This window comes from Musca vetustissima, unplaced genomic scaffold (genome assembly GCF_032173495.1).
Source record: "Musca vetustissima isolate MV318-11 ecotype Yass unplaced genomic scaffold, APGP_CSIRO_Mvet_v1 utg198374, whole genome shotgun sequence".
NCBI lineage: Eukaryota > Metazoa > Arthropoda > Insecta > Diptera > Muscidae > Musca > Musca vetustissima.
In genome coordinates, this window is record NW_026883112.1 from 36,919 (window position 1) to 45,901 (window position 8,983).

The window sequence follows — 8,983 nt, forward strand, 5'->3', positions numbered from 1 at the left end:
AATTCGAAATGAAATTCGTCCCAATCAGACAAATCTTAGTTATTTTGTACACCATTTAGATGAAATCGGATCGGAAATTTATATGGAAATTATATCTAAAACTGAACCGATTACAGCAAATTTTGATTTCAATCCAAAACTCTCTGCCATATTTCATGTAAAGCGAACGAACATAGGTTCCTCGGTGCACCATTTGTATGAAATTGGACAAGCTATATCTAAATTTGAACCAATTTCGACAAAACTTAATACTCGTCATTCAATATGCTAAACATAATATCGTGGAACTGGAACAGAATCTATTGTGCCCAATTTACATATAATCTAGTGAAACTATATATAAATATGAACCGATTCCAACAAAACTCCAGGGCTCTGTGCATTGGTTCAATCCTTCTGGTACTTCCCCCACAAAGGGTCAACATATTCAATATTTATAAAGCCAATATCATGCGAACTGACTATAGGATTTGAAATAAACTTTGTACAACATATTATCTTTACCAAGCCTGGATCAAGTTTGAAGATGGAACCCATTGGTCCACTCCTTCTCGTATCCCACAAAGTGTCTACGTTTTCAATTTCCGATTTGAACCAAACTTTGCACAAGCAATTAAGTTTACATAGCCTAGATCAAGTAAGAAATTGAGACCCGTCTGCATTCCCTCTGGTACCTCCCCCAAAAAAGGTCCAATATTATATAATCTTGTAAACTTTATTTGAATATAAAACGAATGATAAATCCGGAGTGTCAATCCAAAGACCTTCTTGGTAAACCATACGGTGAGGGTATATATCTGTCGGCAACGCCGACTGACACTTCTTTACTTGTTTTTAAATCACAAACAAAAGTTGGCTCACATATATATTTTCGTCCGATTTAATGTAAATGGTGCACCAAAGTCCCTATATATCGTTCTATTTGCACGAAATTTGGTACAGCGTAATGAATTAGGCCTAGAATGGCGTGAGTTAGGGTACGACGAAATGTTCTACAAATGATGCAATTAGTCGTAATACAGACAAAAACCAGTAAGGATACATACAAGAGATGCTAATATATACAATAGATAGAACAGACATAATTTTTAGGGCACCATTGAAATGGAATGGGGCGAAACTAAATGTGTGATCTACATAGATATGTGAACTAATGCATGCTCAATGCAATGTATGTCAATCTGATTCTTTTTTGTACCATTTGTATGAAATCGAGCAAAATAATGTATGTGGGGCTACATGTAAATCTGGACCTAATTGAGCAACCGTGGCATATACCGTCTGGTATGGTGCAGCACAGAGCGCTGTTCACAATTTGATCTCGTGCATATGGAACAGACGTAGGCTCCTCGGTGCACCGAGGAGGAGGCTCCCATATAATAGGCTAAATCTGAACCGATTTTCACAAAACGACGTGTACATTAATATGGACCAATCCCAATACGTTGTGCAAAATTTTTTATCAATCGGACAAAACTTGGGAGTTTGGTGGACCATTTACCAAAAAACCGATTTTCACAAAACTCCGCACCATTTACCTAAAATCTGACGAAACTATATATGGGAGCTATATCTAAATCTGAACCGGTTCGTCCTTGGACCAAATAAGTGAGATGTGTCAAATTTCATCAAAATCGGATCATAAATGCGACCTGTACTTTGTTTACAATTTAACATCTACAGACGGACGAACATGCATACATCGACTTAGAAAGTGATTCTATGCATATTCTCAAAATGAACCATTTGTCTATCTCGTTTACTTTTGCCTGTTACAAACATATGCACAAAGACATAATACCCTGTACCACAGTGTGGTGAAGGGTATACAAAGAATTTTATAGAAGATGTTCAATTGAAAGTCTTGTTTTATGTGGATACTATAGAAAGGGTTTCAACAGAAGAGCTTCAATTAAAATGCTTTTATAAAAACAATTAACTCAAATGCCTTTTACTTCAGTTAATTGCCAACCATGAGTTGGCAATTAAAATAACAATAATCAATAAATACATTTATAAAGATGTTAACATATTCCAAAAACGCCAAAAATACTCAATATTTTAACATACCGTTATATGGGAGCTAATATATCCAATTTTTAATACAAAACATCCTAGGAGTGTTACAATTGTATGATCAGAATTTCAGAGTTCTAGCTTAAATATTACCAGCTCTATAGGCCAGACGGTATTAAATAGAATTTTATTCTGACCAATAATATGTATGCTATATGGGGTCTACGGTGAAATATTTAGAGGTGTAGGTACTGGAATTGCAAAATCAACCTTCTAGTGGGGGTTAAAAAATGATCACATGAGCTATATCAATTGCCGAAAGCATTTTTTCCACTCTTAAAGAAACACCTCCAAAACAAAGCCACGATGTTTTTCTTAATGTGCAACAATTTTGTCAATTTCATTTTTTGATCCTCCAAATAATAGCAGCTTTGAGCCGATTTGTTCGTTGTCTTCCCTTATACTTTTTTAAAATTTCTCCAAGGATTTTATGCAAACAATTTGCGGGGTACCTCAACTGACCGCCCCACATTTCTCAATCAAAATGCAATGATACTTGATTGGAATTACATTGCTTTGAGTTTCTAGTGAATCCTTATGTTGTTGTTATTATTTTACATATCCCAATTGTGAACTTACCTGAACTGAATGATCCAAATTATTGATAATACGTATGGCACGGCCAGCACTGCGCTTTATCGATTTCGATAATGTGCCCAAATCCGCCCCATCCCAAGTAGCCGTGTGATGCATACCACAAGTATTTCTTTTTTACCGTAGCTAAATGGCTGTATATACCATTCAACCGCGGATTTATTCGTTCTACCATCCGTCCATACATCCATTCGACCATCCATTGCAATTAAAATGCAAAATAGCGTCAGCAGCATTACCAGCCCAACAAATGCCATTTGGCTAAGGGAAAATATATGCAAGTAGAAAAAAAGAACAGAAAAACAAGTTAAGGTTGAAGGATTTTTTTCGATATTTATCATGCTATAGGAATTTATAATATATATATAGTTAGGGAAAAAATAAGACATGGTCGACTGTATGGTTTTTAGATCATCCCTTTATTTGAGTAAAAAAATATTTTTGGTGTGCATTGATTCTGTCAAGAAAAGATTCGGCATGAACTTAGAAATTTTACCTTCAACACCTAAAATGTAAACTAAAAGACATCCGCAGGACATCTGTCCGATTCGATCGATTTGAGTGATTGTAAGACACATATATTATTTGTAATATAGTTGTTTTTTAAAAAAACAACACACTGGGATTCAGCCTGACTATTTTGCAAAAACAAAATACAAATGGTATCCCAAATAAACCGCCAACACTACTGAAGTTGTAGACGCAGGCACGGTTAAACTGTTTGGTTTGTTGCTGTATACTAGCGACACCAACAAAGTCGTTGTGTGCATTTGTCGCGATGTGACAACACACAACAGTGGGAAAGGTGTGGTATTGTTTGTAAATGCCTTGTTAACCTCGAAGTGAGGTTCCAGCGAAATTCTCATGCTGTTTATGTCGTTGGTCAGCTAAGTACTTCGCTTTGTTACAAGAGACATTTGGGTATGAAATGTTTTTTGTATAGAAGCAATAGCTTCTGGGGAGAATATCCAAACAAAAAACTAAGGGAACTGATGAGGATCAGTGGCGTGATCCGAAACTATAGTCTTCCCTACCTTACCCCTCGGCCAACAATGCCATACATTCCCCACTAATAAATAGTTGTTTTTTTAATAAAACAACAAACTGGGATTCAGCCTGACTATTTTGCAAAAACAAAATACAAATGGTATCCCAAATAAACCGCCAACACTACTATTTGTAATATATTTAATCTTAAACTGTTTGCTCATTTGATATTTGTAAAGATTTTCACTATTTTTTCAAACATTTTAAATGTACATTACAAAAATCTCTTCTATTTGTAATCCTGACCTGTTGTAGGGTATAAAAAACTTAATTATTTTTATATATTTTTACGGACATTGTGGCATTTTTTGATTTCCTACCTTTCAACCCCACACCAATTTCTTTGTTTTTTTGATTACGACCAATGATAAAATTCTGTTAAAATATTTGGTAATTTTTCAGTTCTGCAGCTGGTGAATGGTTTTTATACCCTTCACTACACTGTGGTTCAGGGTATTATGTCTTTGTGCATATGTTTGTAACAGGCAAAAGGAAACGAGATAGATCCATAGTTCATTTTAAGAATATGCATAGAATCACTTTCTGAGTCGATTTATGCATGTCTGTCCGTTCGTCCGTCTGTTGGTGATAAATTGTAAATAAAGTACAGGTCGCACTTATAATCCGAATTAGATGAAATTTGGAACAGCTCATTTATTTGGCCCAAGGACGAACCCTATTGAAATTGGGAAAAATCAGTTCAGAATTAGATATAGCTCCCATATATATTTTCGTCCGATTTAATGTAAGTGGTGCACCAAAGTCCCTATATATCTTTCGATTTGCACGAAATTTGGCATAACGTAATGAATTGAGCCTTGAGTGATGTCTACCAAGTTTCATGAAAATCGGTTCAGATTTAGATATAGCTCCCATATATAGTTTCGTCCGATTTTATGTAAATGGTTAACCAAAGTCCCTATATATATTTCGATTTGCATGAAATTTGGCATGTCGTACTGCCAAGTTTTGTGAAAATCGGTCCAGATTTATATATTGCTCCAATATATAGTTTCGTCCGATTTTATGTAAATGTTGCACCAAAGTCCATATATCTCATTTGATTTGCACGAAATTTGGCATGGCATACTGAATTAAACCTGGAGTGATGTCTGCTAAGTTTCGTGAAGATCGGTTCAGATTTAGATATAGCTCCCATATATATTTTCGTCCGATTTTATGTAAAACGTGCACCAAAGTCCACATATATCTTTCGATTTGATCCAAATTTAGCATAGTCTGAAATGATGTGCGCTGAGTTTCGTGAAAACCGGTTGAGATACAGATTTTCGTTAGATTTTAAGTAATGGACGTACCAAGGAATCAGTATATGGCTGATAGGAACAAAGCGTACTGAAATTAGTATAACCTAACATGTGACAAGTTTCGTTTAAATCGGTTCATATTTGGATATCGCTTCCATATATATTTTTGTTCGATTTTAAGTATCAAACTTCTCATGTTTGTCAGATTGACATGACATTTTGCACAACGTACAAAATTGAGCATAGAATAACGTTGTTGCGTTCTCTAGAAGTACAGACTTAGCCCAACGGATATGCTATTGATATTTGTTTGAAGTCGATTTCCATACATTTATCCCATGGTAACAAACGAATGACATGTTTATGGATTGATCTAAGTCGATTCACATTTAGATAAATATCACATATTTTAGTTCATACAATGTTATATTAATAGTCCTGTTTAATATGCCCATAGTGGTAAAGGGTATCATATAGTCGGCCCCGTTCGACTTTACTGCTTTCCTTGCTGGTTTAGTATGACAAAAAAGAACGCTGAATGAGATAAAGTATTTCAAATGGTCATAGCATTGGTGTACAGGTTGATTTTTTGTGTATTGTCAATTTCGCTGAAAAAGTGATTTTAATTAAAATAAAACTCTTTGCAGCCGTTTATTCAGCTCTAACTTTTTGTGTAAATTGTTATTGCATTTTTTTCGACTCGTCAGAAAATCAAAGAATTGTTTTCGGTGTCTTTTTTGATTAAAAAGGTTGTATGTTCAATATGGGAGATATTTGGACTAAATTTTGAAGAATCATTCTCGAATAAAAATAATTTTAAAAAATCGTTTATATAATAATTAACTAATGTTGTCTAGTTCTACCCAAATTTGCAGATGGTTTGGGCACAAAATAGTAAAATTATTAGTATTGCCTAACATGTTTCAAGTTTTATTGAAATCGATTTTAATTTAGATATAGCTTCCATATATATTTTCAACCAATTTGAAGTAAATGGTGTGCCAAGGATTTAAAGTGTGTCCTATTGACACAACATTATGCTCAACGTATCGAAAGGGGTCTACAATAAAGTCTGGTAAGTTTGGATGTAATCGGTTCAGATTTCATGTCAATTGTCCTTCAAAAATGAGAGGTCTGTTAGGATTAATCTATTATATAGGCTGAATTTGGTAGCGGAATCAACCTCCCAATTTCCTCGGGCTTCGGGAACAAACTGACGTATCAACTACTGGTCAAAGCGTAGTTGTTGTTTGAACCAATTCGGTATCGATGAACCCAGGGGCGCTTGTATCGTACTTGACACGTTCCCAGATGATGAATTGAGGGAAAGTTGATAATGATACTAATCGATTATGATCATCAATCCTTGGGGATTTATCCTTTAACAAACAGTGATGGAAGAAGGAAATACGAATAATGTTACACATGGCCTAAACAACCAATTACTGAATAACTGTTATAGTGTGAAGGAGGTGCTAATATGATGGAAGAAAGTGGACTTTCTGTCTTGACAACATTTGTGTTGCTCCGATGACCTAGGTTCGAGCCCTAGCCGTGCTCGGCTGAAATTAATTTTTGTTATTTGAATTACGACAACGTACGACATTTGTAAAGCCACATAGCCCAATATGCCTGATGAGCCGCTTAACCAACGGCGAAACGCGTCGCATAATGGAGGGTGCGTAGGTTCTTCTCCTGGCTTTCCTTTTCATTGCAAAACTTAGATCATCAAGCTCGACTCGAAAGAGTATAAATAATCACTTAAAAATGTTTTTTTTTTAATATTAATTTCTTTTGTAATTAAGATGGCATGTAAATTTAACCTTTTTTACCTGTTTACCTTTATTTTAAGGTAAGTTAAATTATTTTTTTTAATTATAAAATCAATTTATTTATAATTTTTAACTTTTGTTATTTTTATTTATTTAAGGATTTTTTTGGACGGCGAGAAGAAAGACGCGTATCGTTGGCGGTATAATTCACAACAACAATCATTTTATTTCATTCTATTTCATTATCCTATTCTTCTACATCTAACTTAATTGTAATTTTACATACAATTTAAATACTAATTTTTACAACTAAGAAATTCAAAGATGGTTTACATTATATTATTAGTTCAAATTTAATTTATAAAATAAAAGTAAAACAAAAGAAAATTTAATTAATTAAATAAATTTTAAGAAAACATAAAAACGAAAATTGGATCTAAATCTGCTCCAACATTCTGCCCCCATTGAATGGCTGCAGGCCTTCAACCTATAGGCAATGGAGCAAGTTTCCTTATAGGCCTTTTAAATATGCCTGTCTTTATTTTTATTTCCGCCACCCTGACCTTTCCGTCTTGTCCCTCGGTAACGTTGAGTATTCGGCCGGTTACCCACTCTTGAGGTGGCAGATTGTCCTCGTGCACGAGGACTAGTTGACCGACCTCTATGTTGGGCTGGGGATTGTGCCACTTGGCCTTGTCCTGTAGTCCTAGGACGTAATCCCTCGACCAAGCCCGCCAGAACCTCTGCTTGAGAGCGGAGAGCATCTGCCAGCGCTTGCAGTACCTCTCCTTGTTGTCGCTGTCTTCTCCGACGGATTCTGGCGGCAGCGAACGCAGACCCGCTCCGATTAGTAGGTGCCCGGGAGTCAGAGCTTCTCCGTCGTTGGGGTCTGGAGACAGCGCTGCTATGGGGCGACTGTTTAGCACCGCCTCTACTTCTACGAGCACTGTGACCATCTCTTCTTGCGTCAGCAGCACTTTGCCGACAGCTCGTAGAAGCAGGAACTTCGCCTGTTTTACGGCAGCTTCCCACAGCCCTCCGAAATGAGGCGCCCTCGGAGGAATGAAGCTGAACTGCACGTTCGACGAGGCAGCGTATTCCTCCACGGTTCCTCGGCCTGCTAGGAACTTCTCCTGAAGCTCCCTCAGCTCTCTGCTGGCTCCCACGAAATTCGTCGCGTTGTCGCAGTAAATCCTCTTGGGGAGCCCACGCCTCGCGGCAAACCTTTTAAAAGAAAGAATAAAAGCATCAGAAGATAAATCAGACACTAATTCTAAGTGAACCGCTTTGGACGTGAAGCAAACGAAGACGGCTATATACATTTTGGTAGGTGGTCTTCCGCGTATTTTAAAAGTAATATTTACGGGACCACAGAAGTCTACGCCTATTATTAAAAATGGACGTAAAGCTCTCACTCTATCAGTGGGAATATTGCCCATTATTTGGGTCATCAGCTTTAAATGCAACATAAACAACATTTTATCTTCATGTCGAATATACAATAGTTGTGCAATTTATCAAACAACAGCTTCAACTGAAGTAGATTTTTTGGCCATTCTTCAAAGCTTGAAAAATAAAAGTTGTCATTAAAAATTGAATATAATATATTCCTTTCGCTTTGTGCGGGATTAGATGAAAGTTTTTACTTTCAATATCTTTGTTTCTTTTACCACCTTTCAACACACCACAAAAAAGTATTTAAAACATTAAAATTTTCAACACAAATATTCAGCGAATGTTCACAAATTTTTGTGTTGCTTGTAAATTAATTTTTTTTTTAAATGTATATTTAATTATATTGCATGTTTATTTCATGGACATTGAAACAGTAAACGAGGGGAGTAAAAAGTACTCAAAAAAGTACCTCCATTAAAGTACTCAGTGCCCAGAATTTAGTTTTCAATGAACTTATGTATTCTCCATTATATCAAAATTATTTCAAAAAGATCCGATTCGTAGACAATAAACTTCTAACATATCCCCACTGTTTTGCATTAATATTTATTCGTTTCATTTTTGATTATTTGCGTACGTGTGTGATGATGGCGAGCACAGCTAAAACAGAAAATAAACCAGTAAGGAAAGCAGTAAAGTCGGACGGGGCCGACTATATGATACCCTTCAAATATATATATATATATATATATTTGTAAAAACGGACGACACCGTTTACATTAAATCGGACGAAAATATATATGGGAGCTATATCTAAATCTGGACCGATTTTCA